The following is a 13,581-nucleotide window of genomic DNA, read 5'->3' as shown; positions in this document are numbered from 1 at the left end:
AGTTTACACTCTAACCCTGGGGCAACACAAACACAACACAGAGTTTACACTCTAACCCTGGGGCAATACAGACAACACAGAGTTTACACTCTAACCCTGGGGCAATACAGACAACACAGAGTTTACACTCTAACCCTGGGGCAATACAGACAACACAGAGTTTACACTCTAACCCTGGGGCAATACAGACAACACAGAGTTTACACTCTAACCCTGGGGCAATACAGACAACAGAGTTTACACTCTAACCCTGGGGCAATACAGACAACACAGAGTTTACACTCTAACCCTGGGGCAATACAGACAACACAGAGTTTACACTAACCCTGGGGCAATACAGACACAACAGAGTTTACACTCTAACCCTGGGGCAATACAGACAACAGAGTTTACACTCTAACCCTGGGGCAATACAGACAACAGAGTTTACACTCTAACCCTGGGGCAATACAGACACAACAGAGTTTACACTCTAACCCTGGGGCAATACAGACAACAGAGTTTACACTCTAACCCTGGGGCAATACAGACACAACAGAGTTTACACTCTAACCCTGGGGCAATACAGACAACACAGAGTTTACACTCTAACCCTGGGGCAATACAGACAACACAGAGTTTACACTCTAACCCTGGGGCAATACAGACAACACAGAGTTTACACTCTAACCCTGGGGCAATACAGACACAACAGAGTTTACACTCTAACCCTGGGGCAATACAGACAACAGAGTTTACACTCTAACCCTGGGGCAATACAGACAAGAGTTTACACTCTAACCCTGGGGCAATACAGACAACAGAGTTTACACTCTAACCCTGGGGCAATACAGACACAACAGAGTTTACACTCTAACCCTGGGGCAATACAGACAACAGAGTTTACACTCTAACCCTGGGGCAATACAGACACAACACAGAGTTTACACTCTAACCCTGGGGCAATACAGACAACAGAGTTTACACTCTAACCCTGGGGCAATACAGACAACACAGAGTTTACACTCTAACCCTGGGGCAATACAGACAACACAGAGTTTACACTCTAACCCTGGGGTAATACAGACAACACAGAGTTTACACTCTAACCCTGGGACAATACAGACACAACAGAGTTTACACTCTAACCCTGGGGCAGTACAGACAACACAGAGTTTACACTAACCCTGGGGCAGTACAGACAACACAGAGTTTACACTAACCCTGGGGCAATACAGACAACACAGAGTTTACACTCTAACCCTGGGGCAATACAGACACAACACAGAGTTTACACTCTAACCCTGGGGCAGTACAGACAACACAGAGTTTACACTAACCCTGGGGCAACACAAACACAACACAGAGTTTACACTCTAACCCTGGGGCAATACAGACAACACAGAGTTTACACTCTAACCCTGGGGCAATACAGACAACAGAGTTTACAATGGGAGCAGCTGTTCCTGCAGACTTCCAGTCATTGTGCTAACACTAGTTAGCATTGGCTCACGAAAGTACCTGTAACTTCCTTCATACTGGATGCAGATACATAAACATCCATGTGTTCATCTGACTCTGGGGAAGTAGATAAAGAACCTTATAGCCAAAATCCAGAAGTATCCCTTTAAGGACTGATTTACACCTGGAATGAATGATGTGAATACCCCTGTCCTACTGTAGACGCCCCCAGACCCCTCAAAGACACAGACTGTCCTCTCTGCTACCGCACGGCAAGCGGTACCGGAGCACCAAGTCTAGGACCAAAAGGCTTCTCAACAGCTTTTACCCCCAAGCCATAAGACTCCTGAACAGGTAACTAAATGGCTACCCGGACTATTTGCATTGTGTGCCCCCCCCCCCCCCAACCAAACCCTCTTTAACACTGATGCTACTCTCTGTTTATCATCTATGCATAGTCACTTTAACTATACCTACATGTACATGCTACCTCAATTGGGCCGACTAACCGGTGCCTGTATACAGCCTCGCTACTGTATGTAGCCTCTACTGTATGTCGCCTCACTACTGTATGTCGCCTCACTACTGTATGTCGCCTCACTACTGTATGTCGCCTCACTACTGTATATCGCCTCACTACTGTATATCGCCTCACTACTGTATATCGCCTCTACTGTATATCGCCTCTACTGTATATCGCCTCTACTGTATGTAGCCTTCCTGCTATTATTTGTAGTTTTTATTTCTTTACTTATCTATTGTTCACCTAATACCTATTTTTTACATAAAAAGTGCACTGCTAAGTAAGTAAGCATGTCACTAAGGTCTACACCTGTTGTATTCGGCACACGTGACAAATAAACTTTGATTTGACACAGTGATTGGGAGACAGTTGTACTACTCCACCACCAGGTGGTGCTGTGTGTGTACATGTGAGTTCCACTGACCAGCCATGTTTGATAGTGATGTCTGAGTGAAGGTGTGTGTGTGGTGCTGAACTCACTGGTTCGGTCTTTGTTCTTCTCGTCATTGCTGCTCTGGCCCAGAGCACTGATCCAGCGAGCACGCTCATTCCTGTGGGACAAACAACATCACTTTACAATACTTTTTCTCTTACATATTAATGAGTAATTTAGCACCATAACAATATAGAAAGTTATGTGGTCAACATGGAGGTTTATAATATCACTGCAGTCTTGCAGGAAAAAACACAACTTCACGTCGCCTTTCCTTTAGCTGATAGTATCAACACGGCCTGTTTCAGGAAACTCAGATATCAATCCATTTGACATTTACATTTCAGTCATTAAGCAGAGACTCTTTTCTTTCAGCGTGACATAGGATACAATCCAGAGGACAAGCAGGGGACGTATTGGGATACAACCTCACAGCATCACACAGCATCACACGGCGTCAGACACCAACCAACCACCTCACGGCGTCAGACACCAACCAACCACCTCGCGGCGTCAGACACCAACCAACCACCTCGCGGCGTCAGACACCAACCAACCACCTCACGGCGTCAGACACCAACCAACCACCTCGCGGCGTCAGACACCAACCAACCACCTCGCGGCGTCAGACACCAACCAACCACCTCGCGGCGTCAGACACCAACCAACCACCTCGCGGCGTCAGACACCAACCAACCACCTCGCGGCGTCAGACACCAACCAACCACCTCGCGGCGTCAGACACCAACCAACCACCTCGCGGCGTCAGACACCAACCAACCACCTCGCGGCGTCAGACACCAACCAACCACCTCGCGGCGTCAGACACCAACCAACCACCTCGCGGCGTCAGACACCAACCACCTCACCGCGGCGTCAGACACCAACCAACCACCTCGCGGCGTCAGACACCAACCACCTCCCCGCGGCGTCAGACACCAACCAACCACCTCGCGGCGTCAGACACCAACCACCTCACCGCGGCGTCAGACACCAACCAACCACCTCACCGCGGCGTCAGACACCAACCAACCACCTCACCGCGGCGTCAGACACCAACCACCTCACCGCGGCGTCAGACACCAACCACCTCACCGCGGCGTCAGACACCAACCACCTCACCGCGGCGTCAGACACCAACCACCTCACCGCGGCGTCAGACACCAACCAACCACCTCGCGGCGTCAGACACCAACCAACCACCTCGCGGCGTCAGACACCAACCACCTCACCGCGGCGTCAGACACCAACCACCTCACCGCGGCGTCAGACACCAACCACCTCACCGCGTCGTCAGACACCAACCACCTCACCGCGGCGTCAGACACCAACCACCTCACCGCGGCGTCAGACACCAACCACCTCACCGCGGCGTCAGACACCAACCACCTCACCGCGTCGTCAGACACCAACCACCTCACCGCGGCGTCAGACACCAACCACCTCACCGCGTCGTCAGACACCAACCACCTCACCGCGGCGTCAGACACCAACCACCTCACCGCGGCGTCAGACACCAACCACCTCACCGCGGCGTCAGACACCAACCACCTCACCGCGTCGTCAGACACCAACCACCTCACCGCGTCGTCAGACACCAACCACCTCACCGCGTCGTCAGACACCAACCACCTCACCGCGTCGTCAGACACCAACCACCTCACCGCGTCGTCAGACACCAACCACCTCACCGCGGCGTCAGACACCAACCACCTCACCGCGGCGTCAGACACCAACCACCTCACCGCGTCGTCAGACACCAACCACCTCACCGCGGCGTCAGACACCAACCAACCACCTCACCGCGTCGTCAGACACCAACCACCTCACCGCGGCGTCAGACACCAACCAACCACCTCACCGCGTCGTCAGACACCAACCACCTCACCGCGGCGTCAGACACCAACCACCTCACCGCGGCATCAGACACCAACCAACCACCTCACCGCGTCGTCAGACACCAACCACCTCACCGCGGCGTCAGACACCAACCAACCACCTCACCGCGGTGTCAGACACCAACCACCTCACCGCGGCGTCAGACACCAACCACCTCACCGCGGCGTCAGACACCAACCACCTCACCGCGGCGTCAGACACCAACCACCTCACCGCGTCGTCAGACACCAACCACCTCACCGCGGCGTCAGACACCAACCACCTCACCGCGGCGTCAGACACCAACCACCTCACGGCATCAGACACCAACCACCTCACCGCGGCGTCAGACACCAACCACCTCACCGCGGCGTCAGACACCAACCACCTCACCGCGTCGTCAGACACCAACCACCTCACGGCATCAGACACCAACCACCTCACGGCATCAGACACCAACCACCTCACGGCATCAGACACCAACCACCTCACGGCATCAGACACCAACCACCTCACCGCGGCGTCAGACACCAACCACCTCACCGCGGCGTCAGACACCAACCACCTCACGGCATCAGACACCAACCACCTCACGGCATCAGACACCAACCACCTCACGGCATCAGACACCAACCACCTCACGGCATCAGACACCAACCACCTCACGGCATCAGACACCAACCACCTCACGGCATCGCAAAGCAAATAACAACAAAGTAGTGGACTGTTGACACCTCTCTCATTATGTCCTTTGTTTCTGATTCAATTCACTTAGAATAAGATGCATGAACAACAGTCAGTCATGGTTGTTGAAACACGATCACACAAAGCACCATCAGAGAAACACATAATACACCACACACTAGTCCAGAGAGAAAGTCAATACACCACACACTAGTCCACAGAGAGGAAGTCAATACACCACACACTAGTCCACAGAGAGGAAGTCAATACACCACACACTAGTCCACAGAGAGGAAGTCAATACACCACACACTAGTCCACAGAGAGGAAGTCAATACCTCACACACTAGTCCACAGAGAGGAAGTCAATACCCTACACACTAGTCCACAGAGAGGAAGTCAATACACCACACACTAGTCCACAGAGAGGAAGTCAATACACCACACACTAGTCCACAGAGAGGAAGTCAATACCTCACCCACTAGTCCACAGAGAGGAAGTCAATACACCACACACTAGTCCACAGAGAGGAAGTCAATACACCACACACTAGTCCACAGAGAGGAAGTCAATACCTCACACACTAGTCCACAGAGAGGAAGTCAATACCCCACACACTAGTCCACAGAGAGGAAGTCAATACCCCACACACTAGTCCACAGAGAGGAAGTCAATACCCCACACACTAGTCCACAGAGAGGAAGTCAATACCCCACACACTAGTCCACAGAGAGGAAGTCAATACACCACACACTAGTCCACAGAGAGGAAGTCAATACACCACACACTAGTCCAGAGAGGAAGTCAATACACCACACACTAGTCCACAGAGAGGAAGTCAATACCCCACACACTAGTCCACAGAGGAAGTCAATACACCACACACTAGTCCACAGAGAGGAAATCAATACACCACACACTAGTCCACAGAGAGGAAATCAATACACCACACACTAGTCCAGAGAGAGGAAGTCAATACACCACACACTAGTCCACAGAGAGGAAGTCAACAGCTTTATTAGTCCACTAAGGGAGAAATGTGCATGTTGTTATCCCTCTCTCATCCCCATCCTTCCCCCCCCTCTCCCTCCCAGTCCTCTCTCTCCCAGTCCTCTCCCTCCCAGTCCTCTCCCTCCCAGTCCTCTCCCTCCCAGTCCTCTCCCTCCCAGTCCTCTCACGCCCAGTCCTCTCACGCCCAGTCCTCTCACGCCCAGTCCTCTCCCTCCCAGTCCTCTCACGCCCCTCTCCCTCCCAGTCCTCTCCCTCCCAGTCCTCTCCCTCCCAGTCCTCTCACGCCCCTCTCCCTCCCAGTCCTCTCACACCCCTCTCCCTCCCAGTCCTCTCACACCCCTCTCCCTCCCAGTCCTCTCACGCCCCTCTCCCTCCCAGTCCTCTCCCTCCCAGTCCTCTCCCTCCCAGTCCTCTCCCTCCCAGTCCTCTCACTCCCCTCTCCCTCCCAGTCCTCTCACTCCCCTCTCCCTCCCAGTCCTCTCACTCCCCTCTCCCTCCCAGTCCTCTCACGCCCCTCTCCCTCCCAGTCCTCTCACGCCCCTCTCCCTCCCAGTCCTCTCACGCCCCTCTCCCTCCCAGTCCTCTCACGCCCCTCTCCCTCCCAGTCCTCTCACGCCCCTCTCCCTCCCAGTCCTCTCACGCCCCTCTCCCTCCCAGTCCTCTCCCTCCCAGTCCTCTCATGCCCCTTTCCCTCCCAGTCCTCTCACGCCCCTCTCCCTCCCAGTCCTCTCACGCCCCTCTCCCTCCCAGTCCTCTCACGCCCCTCTCCCTCCCAGTCCTCTCACGCCCCTCTCCCTCCCAGTCCTCTCACGCCCCTCTCCCTCCCAGTCCTCTCACGCCCCTCTCCCTCCCAGTCCTCTCACGCCCCTCTCCCTCCCAGTCCTCTCACGCCCCTCTCCCTCCCAGTCCTCTCCCTCCCAGTCCTTGTCCGTGAGAGAGCGAGAGAAGGAGAACAGAGTTTTGATTCAGTTGAACAGGGACAGGGGCTAATTCACAGGAAAGGAACAGAGTGTCTTTTGGTTTGTGTCTCTGGTGAATGGGAGGAGGGACACAGGTCAGGTTTCACCAGGTAACTCTACCTGCCACCTCACCTGCCCACACCAAGGAGGGAAAGAAAAGACAGATTTAGAGAAAGAAAGGAAGAAAGAATGAAAGAACGAAAGAGCCAGAAACAGGTAGAATATAGGGATTGATAGAGAAGGAGTGAGCTAGATTGACGGATGGAGAGAAAAAGCCTGTGTGGGATGAGAATGAAACATAACAGGAGGGAGAGGTGATAGAGGGGTACAGTCTGTCTCGCCCCTTCACCCCCACCGTGGACAGCCAGGACCAGTCTCTGTCTCGCCCCTTCACCCCCACCGTGGACAGCCAGGACCAGTCTGTCTCGCCCCTTCACCCCTTCACCCTGCACAGCCAGGACCAGTCTGTCTCGCCCCTTCACCCCTTCACCCTGCACAGCCAGGACCAGTCTGTCTCGCCCCTTCACCCTGCACAGCCAGGACCAGTCTGTCTCGCCCCTTCACCCTGCACAGCCAGGACCAGTCTGTCTCGCCCCTTCACCCCTTCACCCTGCACAGCCAGGACCAGTCTGTCTCGCCCCTTCACCCCTTCACCCTGCACAGCCAGGACCAGTCTGTCTCGCCCCTTCACCCCCACCGTGGACAGCCAGGACCAGTCTCTGTCTCGCCCCTTCACCCTGCACAGCCAGGACCAGTTTCTGTCTCGCCCCTTCACCCTGCACAGCCAGGACCAGTTTCTGTCTCGCCCCTTCACTCCTTCACCCCCACCGTGGACAGCCAGGACCAGTCTCTGTCTCGCCCCTTCACCCTGCACAGCCAGGACCAGTCTCTGTCTCACCCCTTCAGCCAGGACCAATCTCTGTCTCACCCCTTCACCCTGCACAGCCAGGACCAGTCTCTGTCTCGCCCCTTCACCCCCACCGTGGACAGCCAGCCAGGACCAGTCTCTGTCTCACCCCTTCACCCCCACCGTGGACAGCCAGCCAGGACCAGTCTCTGTCTCACCCCTTCACCCCCACCGTGGACAGCCAGCCAGGACCAGTCTCTGTCTCACCCCCACAGTGGACAGCCAGCCAGGACCAGTCTCTGTCTCACCCCCACCGTGGACAGCCAGCCAGGACCAGTCTCTGTCTCACCCCCACCGTGGACAGCCAGCCAGGACCAGTAGACTCAGAGGCTGCGGCACAAAGTGCACCATATTCCCTATATAGTGCATTGACTTTGACCAGGCCTCAAAGGACTCTGGTCAAACGTAGTGCTGTATGTAGGGAAAAGGGTGCACTTTGTGTTGCACCCAGACTCAGAGATACTGACCCAGAACATCACCACAGGTCACACCAGGCAGAGTGAATGGAGTCTGTGTGGAGAATCTGAACAAAGAGCTCCATGACTCAGACTTCCATCATTCCATTATTCTGGTTCCCATTCCAGTTCCAGCTTAATTCGGGAATCACCCCCCCTAAAAACACAGTGTCAGCCCCCAACTGTCCAGGACAGCAATTTCATGTCTCAACATTATATAAATCTGCTCATACCACCTGAATATTCATTCACAATTAATTTAACTCCATAGTTGGTAAAAACAGTGTAATTAACAAGACCAATTCCCTTGCAAAGTTTTAGTGACTCTCTAAAGAATGGTGTTCGTATGTAGGGGTCGTCTCTACCGTTATCACCCTGGTGAGGTGAACTGTTACGTAGGGGTCGTCTCCACCGTTATCACCCTGGTGACCTGTTACGTAGCGGGTCGTCTCTACCGTTAACACCCTGGTGACCTGTTACGTAGGGGTCGTCTCTACCGTTATCACCCTGGTGACCTGTTACATAGGGGTCGTCTCTACCGTTATCACCCTGGTGACCTGTTACATAGGGGTCGTCTCTACCGTTATCACCCTGGTGACCTGTTACGTAGGGGTCGTCTCTACCGTTATCACCCTGGTGACCTGTTACGTAGGGGTCGTCTCTACCGTTATCACCCTGGTGACCTGTTACGTAGGGGTCGTCTCTACCGTTATCACCCTGGTGACCTGTTACGTAGGGGTCGTCTCTACCGTTATCACCCTGGTGACCTGTTACGTAGGGGTCGTCTCTACCGTTATCACCCTGGTGACCTGTTACGTAGGGGTCGTCTCTACCGTTATCACCCTGGTGACCTGTTACGTAGGGGTCGTCTCTACCGTTATCACCCTGGTGACCTGTTACGTAGGGGTCGTCTCTACCGTTATCACCCTGGTGACCTGTTACGTAGCGGGTCGTCTCTACCGTTATCACCCTGGTGATCTGTTACGTAGCGGTTTGTCTCTACCGTTATCACCCTGGTGATCTGTTACGTAGCGGGTTGTCTCTACCGTTATCACCCTGGTGACCTGTTACGTAGGGGTCATCTCTACAGTTATCACCCTGGTGACCTGTTACGTAGGGGTCGTCTCTACCGTTATCACCCTGGTGACCTGTTACATAGCGGGTCGTCTCTACCGTTATCACCGTGGTGAAGTCACCTGTTACGTAGCGGGTCGTCTCTACCGTTATCACCCTGGTGATCTGTTATGTAGGGGTCGTCTCTACCGTTATCACCCTGGTGATCTGTTATGTAGGGGTCGTCTCTACCGTTAACACCCTGGTGACCTGTTACGTAGCGGGTCGTCTCTACCGTTATCACCCTGGTGACCTGTTATGTTGGGGTCGTCTCTACCGTTATCACCCTGGTGACCTGTTACATAGCGGGTCGTCTCTACCGTTATCACCCTGGTGGCCTGTTACGTAGGGGTCGTCTCTACCGTTATCACCCTGTGACCTGTTACGTAGGGGTCGTCTCTACCGTTATCACCCTGGTGACCTGTTACGTAGCGGGTCGTCTCTACCGTTATCACCCTGGTGATCTGTTACGTAGCGGTTTGTCTCTACCGTTATCACCCTGGTGATCTGTTACGTAGCGGGTTGTCTCTACCGTTATCACCCTGGTGACCTGTTACGTAGGGGTCATCTCTACAGTTATCACCCTGGTGACCTGTTACGTAGGGGTCGTCTCTACCGTTATCACCCTGGTGACCTGTTACATAGCGGGTCGTCTCTACCGTTATCACCGTGGTGAAGTCACCTGTTACGTAGCGGGTCGTCTCTACCGTTATCACCCTGGTGATCTGTTATGTAGGGGTCGTCTCTACCGTTATCACCCTGGTGATCTGTTATGTAGGGGTCGTCTCTACCGTTAACACCCTGGTGACCTGTTACGTAGGGGTCGTCTCTACCGTTATCACCCTGGTGACCTGTTACGTAGCGGGTCGTCTCTACCGTTATCACCCTGGTGATCTGTTACGTAGCGGGTTGTCTCTACCGTTATCACCCTGGTGATCTGTTACGTAGCGGGTTGTCTCTACCGTTATCACCCTGGTGACCTGTTACGTAGGGGTCATCTCTACAGTTATCACCCTGGTGACCTGTTACGTAGGGGTCGTCTCTACCGTTATCACCCTGGTGACCTGTTACATAGCGGGTCGTCTCTACCGTTATCACCCTGGTGAAGTCACCTGTTACGTAGCGGGTTGTCTCTACCGTTATCACCCTGGTGATCTGTTATGTAGGGGTCGTCTCTACCGTTATCACCCTGGTGACCTGTTATGTAGGGGTCGTCTCTACCGTTATCACCCTGGTGACCTGTTACATAGCGGGTCGTCTCTAAAGTTATCACCCTGGTGACCTGTTACATAGCGGGTCGTCTCTACCGTTATCACCCTGGTGAAGTCACCTGTTACGTAGCGGGTCGTCTCTACCGTTATCACCCTGGTGATCTGTTATGTAGGGGTCGTCTCTACCGTTATCACCCTGGTGATCTGTTATGTAGGGGTCGTCTCTACCGTTAACACCCTGGTGACCTGTTACGTAGCGGGTCGTCTCTACCGTTAACACCCTGGTGACCTGTTATGTTGGGGTCGTCTCTACCGTTATCACCCTGGTGACCTGTTACATAGCGGGTCGTCTCTACCGTTATCACCATGGTGACCTGTTACGTAGCGGGTCGTCTCTACCGTTATCACCCTGGTGAAGACCCGCTACATAACAGGTGACTTCACCAGGGTGATAACGGTAGAGACGACCCGCTATGTAACAGGTCACCAGGGTGATAACGGTAGAGACGACCCACTATGTAACAGGTCACCAGGGTGATAACGGTAGAGACGACCCGCTACGTAACAGGTGACGTCTCTACCGTTATCACCCTGGTGACCTGTTACATAGCGGGTCGTCTCTACCGTTATCACCCTGGTGACCTGTTACATAGCGGGTCGTCTCTACCGTTATCACCCTGGTGACCTGTTACGTAGCGGGTCGTCTCTACCGTTATCACCCTGGTGACCTGTTACGTAGCGGGTCGTCTCTACCGTTATCACCCTGGTGACCTGTTATGTAGCGGGTCGTCTCTACCGTTATCACCCTGGTGACCTGTTACGTAGCGGGTTGTCTCTACCATTATCACCCTGGTGAGGTCACCAACGGTAGAGACGTGAGGGTGACCTCACCAGGGGTCAGAGGTCGGAGGCTCAATAGGACCACACCTATCATTCAGGACATTTCTCCACGATCAATCATTCTTTAGATGGTCCGAGGTGGTTGATGTGACCACAAATACACCCTTATCTGTCCACCGGGTCACAGTGAATGGAAACTGTAATAGTGTGTTAACTAGGCTTCAGGGACTGAGGGAGATACACAGGGTTGGTTCCCTGGCTGCCCTCAGGTGAACCTGTACTGAGTCATGACACACTGGAGGACAGGAGAGAAGACACACAGGTGTGTGTCTCTGACTGACTGAACGTTTGTGTGGCTGTCTGAGTCTAAGGGAGACATGTGGGAATGACATCTGTTCGTTGCTGGCCTTGGCAGTTGGACGCACACGCACACGCACACACACACGCACACACACACACACACACACACACACACACACACACACACACACACACACACACACACACAGGGCTCCCGAGTATCGCAGCTGTGCAAGAGGCGCCGTCCGGGTTTGGCCGGGTAGGCCGTCATTGTAAATAAGAATTTGTTCTTAACTGACTTGCCTGGTTAAATAACAAGGTTAAATAACAAGGTTAAATACATTAAGATATTCCTGTTGGAACACAAACAGGCATCATATGTGCACCATGATTTAATGTGTGGAGAGGAAGGCACAGACCCTCAAGCTCTCTCTCTCTCTGTGTGTGTAACAAGCTCTTTGTTCCTTCTACACCTCATCCGTCATTTGAATGAATACAACATCAGACTATACATGTCATCACTATATGAAAACACCATGAGACGGGAATCCAAACTGCTGTGAGAGGTTCATGTTTCACATCGAGACAGAAATTAAATGGAGAAAAAGCTCCATGTGGAAAGTACTTGTTATGAACATAGTGAGACTGGAGCTGGACTGACTGACGAGTTTAGTAGAGAGACTGGAGCTGGACTGACTGGAGTTTAGTAGAGATACTGGAGCTGGACTGACTGACGAGTTTAGTAGAGAGACCGGAGCTGGACTGACTGGAGTTTAGTAGAGAGACCGGAGCTGGACTGACTGGAGTTTAGTAGATAGACCGGAGCTGGACTGACTGACGAGTTTAGTAGAGACTGGAGCTGGACTGACTGGAGTTTAGTAGAGAGACCGGAGCTGGACTGACTGACGAGTTTAGTAGAGAGACTGGAGCTGGACTGACTGACGAGTTTAGTAGAGACCGGAGCTGGACTGACTGACGAGTTCAGTAGAGAGACTGGACTGACTGGAGTTTAGTAGATAGACCGGAGCTGGACTGACTGGAGTTTAGTAGATAGACCGGAGCTGGACTGACTGGAGTTTAGTAGAGAGACCGGAGCTGGACTGACTGGAGTTTAGTAGAGAGACCGGAGCTGGACTGACTGGAGTTTAGTAGAGAGACCGGAGCTGGACTGACTGGAGTTTAGTAGAGAGACCGGAGCTGGACTGACTGGCGAGTTTAGTAGAGAGACTGGAGCTGGACTGACTGACGAGTTTAGTAGAGACTGGAGCTGGACTGACTGACGAGTTTAGTAGAGACTGGAGCTGGACTGACTGGAGTTTAGTAGAGAGACCGGAGCTGGACTGACTGACGAGTTTAGTAGAGAGACTGGACTGACTGGAGTTTAGCAGAGAGACTGGAGCTGGACTGACTGACGAGTTTAGTAGAGACTGGAGCTGGACTGACTGACGAGTTTAGTAGATAGACCGGAGCTGGACTGACTGGAGTTTAGTAGAGAGACTGGAGCTGGACTGACTGGAGTTTAGTAGAGAGCGACTGGAGCTGGACTGACTGGAGTTTAGTAGAGAGCGACTGGAGCTGGACTGACTGGAGTTTAGTAGAGAGCGACTGGAGCTGGACTGACTGGAGTTTAGTAGAGAGCGACTGGAGCTGGACTGACTGACGAGTTTAGTAGAGACCGGAGCTGGACTGACTGACGAGTTTAGTAGAGAGACTGGACTGACTGGAGTTTAGCAGAGAGACTGGAGCTGGACTGACTTGAGTTTAGCAGAGAGACTGGAGCTGGACTGACTTGAGTTTAGTAGAGAGACTGGAGCTGGACTGACTGG

General features: G+C 53.2%; 1 pseudogene; it reads right to left on the bottom strand.

Moving 5' to 3' along the window:
* LOC120018912 overlaps window positions 1–13,581 on the bottom strand; it is a 58,454-nt pseudogene that overhangs the window by 4,299 nt on the left and 40,574 nt on the right.

The sequence above is a fragment of the Salvelinus namaycush genome, chromosome 23 (assembly GCF_016432855.1).
Source record: "Salvelinus namaycush isolate Seneca chromosome 23, SaNama_1.0, whole genome shotgun sequence".
Classification (NCBI taxonomy): domain Eukaryota; kingdom Metazoa; phylum Chordata; class Actinopteri; order Salmoniformes; family Salmonidae; genus Salvelinus; species Salvelinus namaycush.
This window is presented reverse-complemented; position numbering and strand designations above follow the sequence as displayed.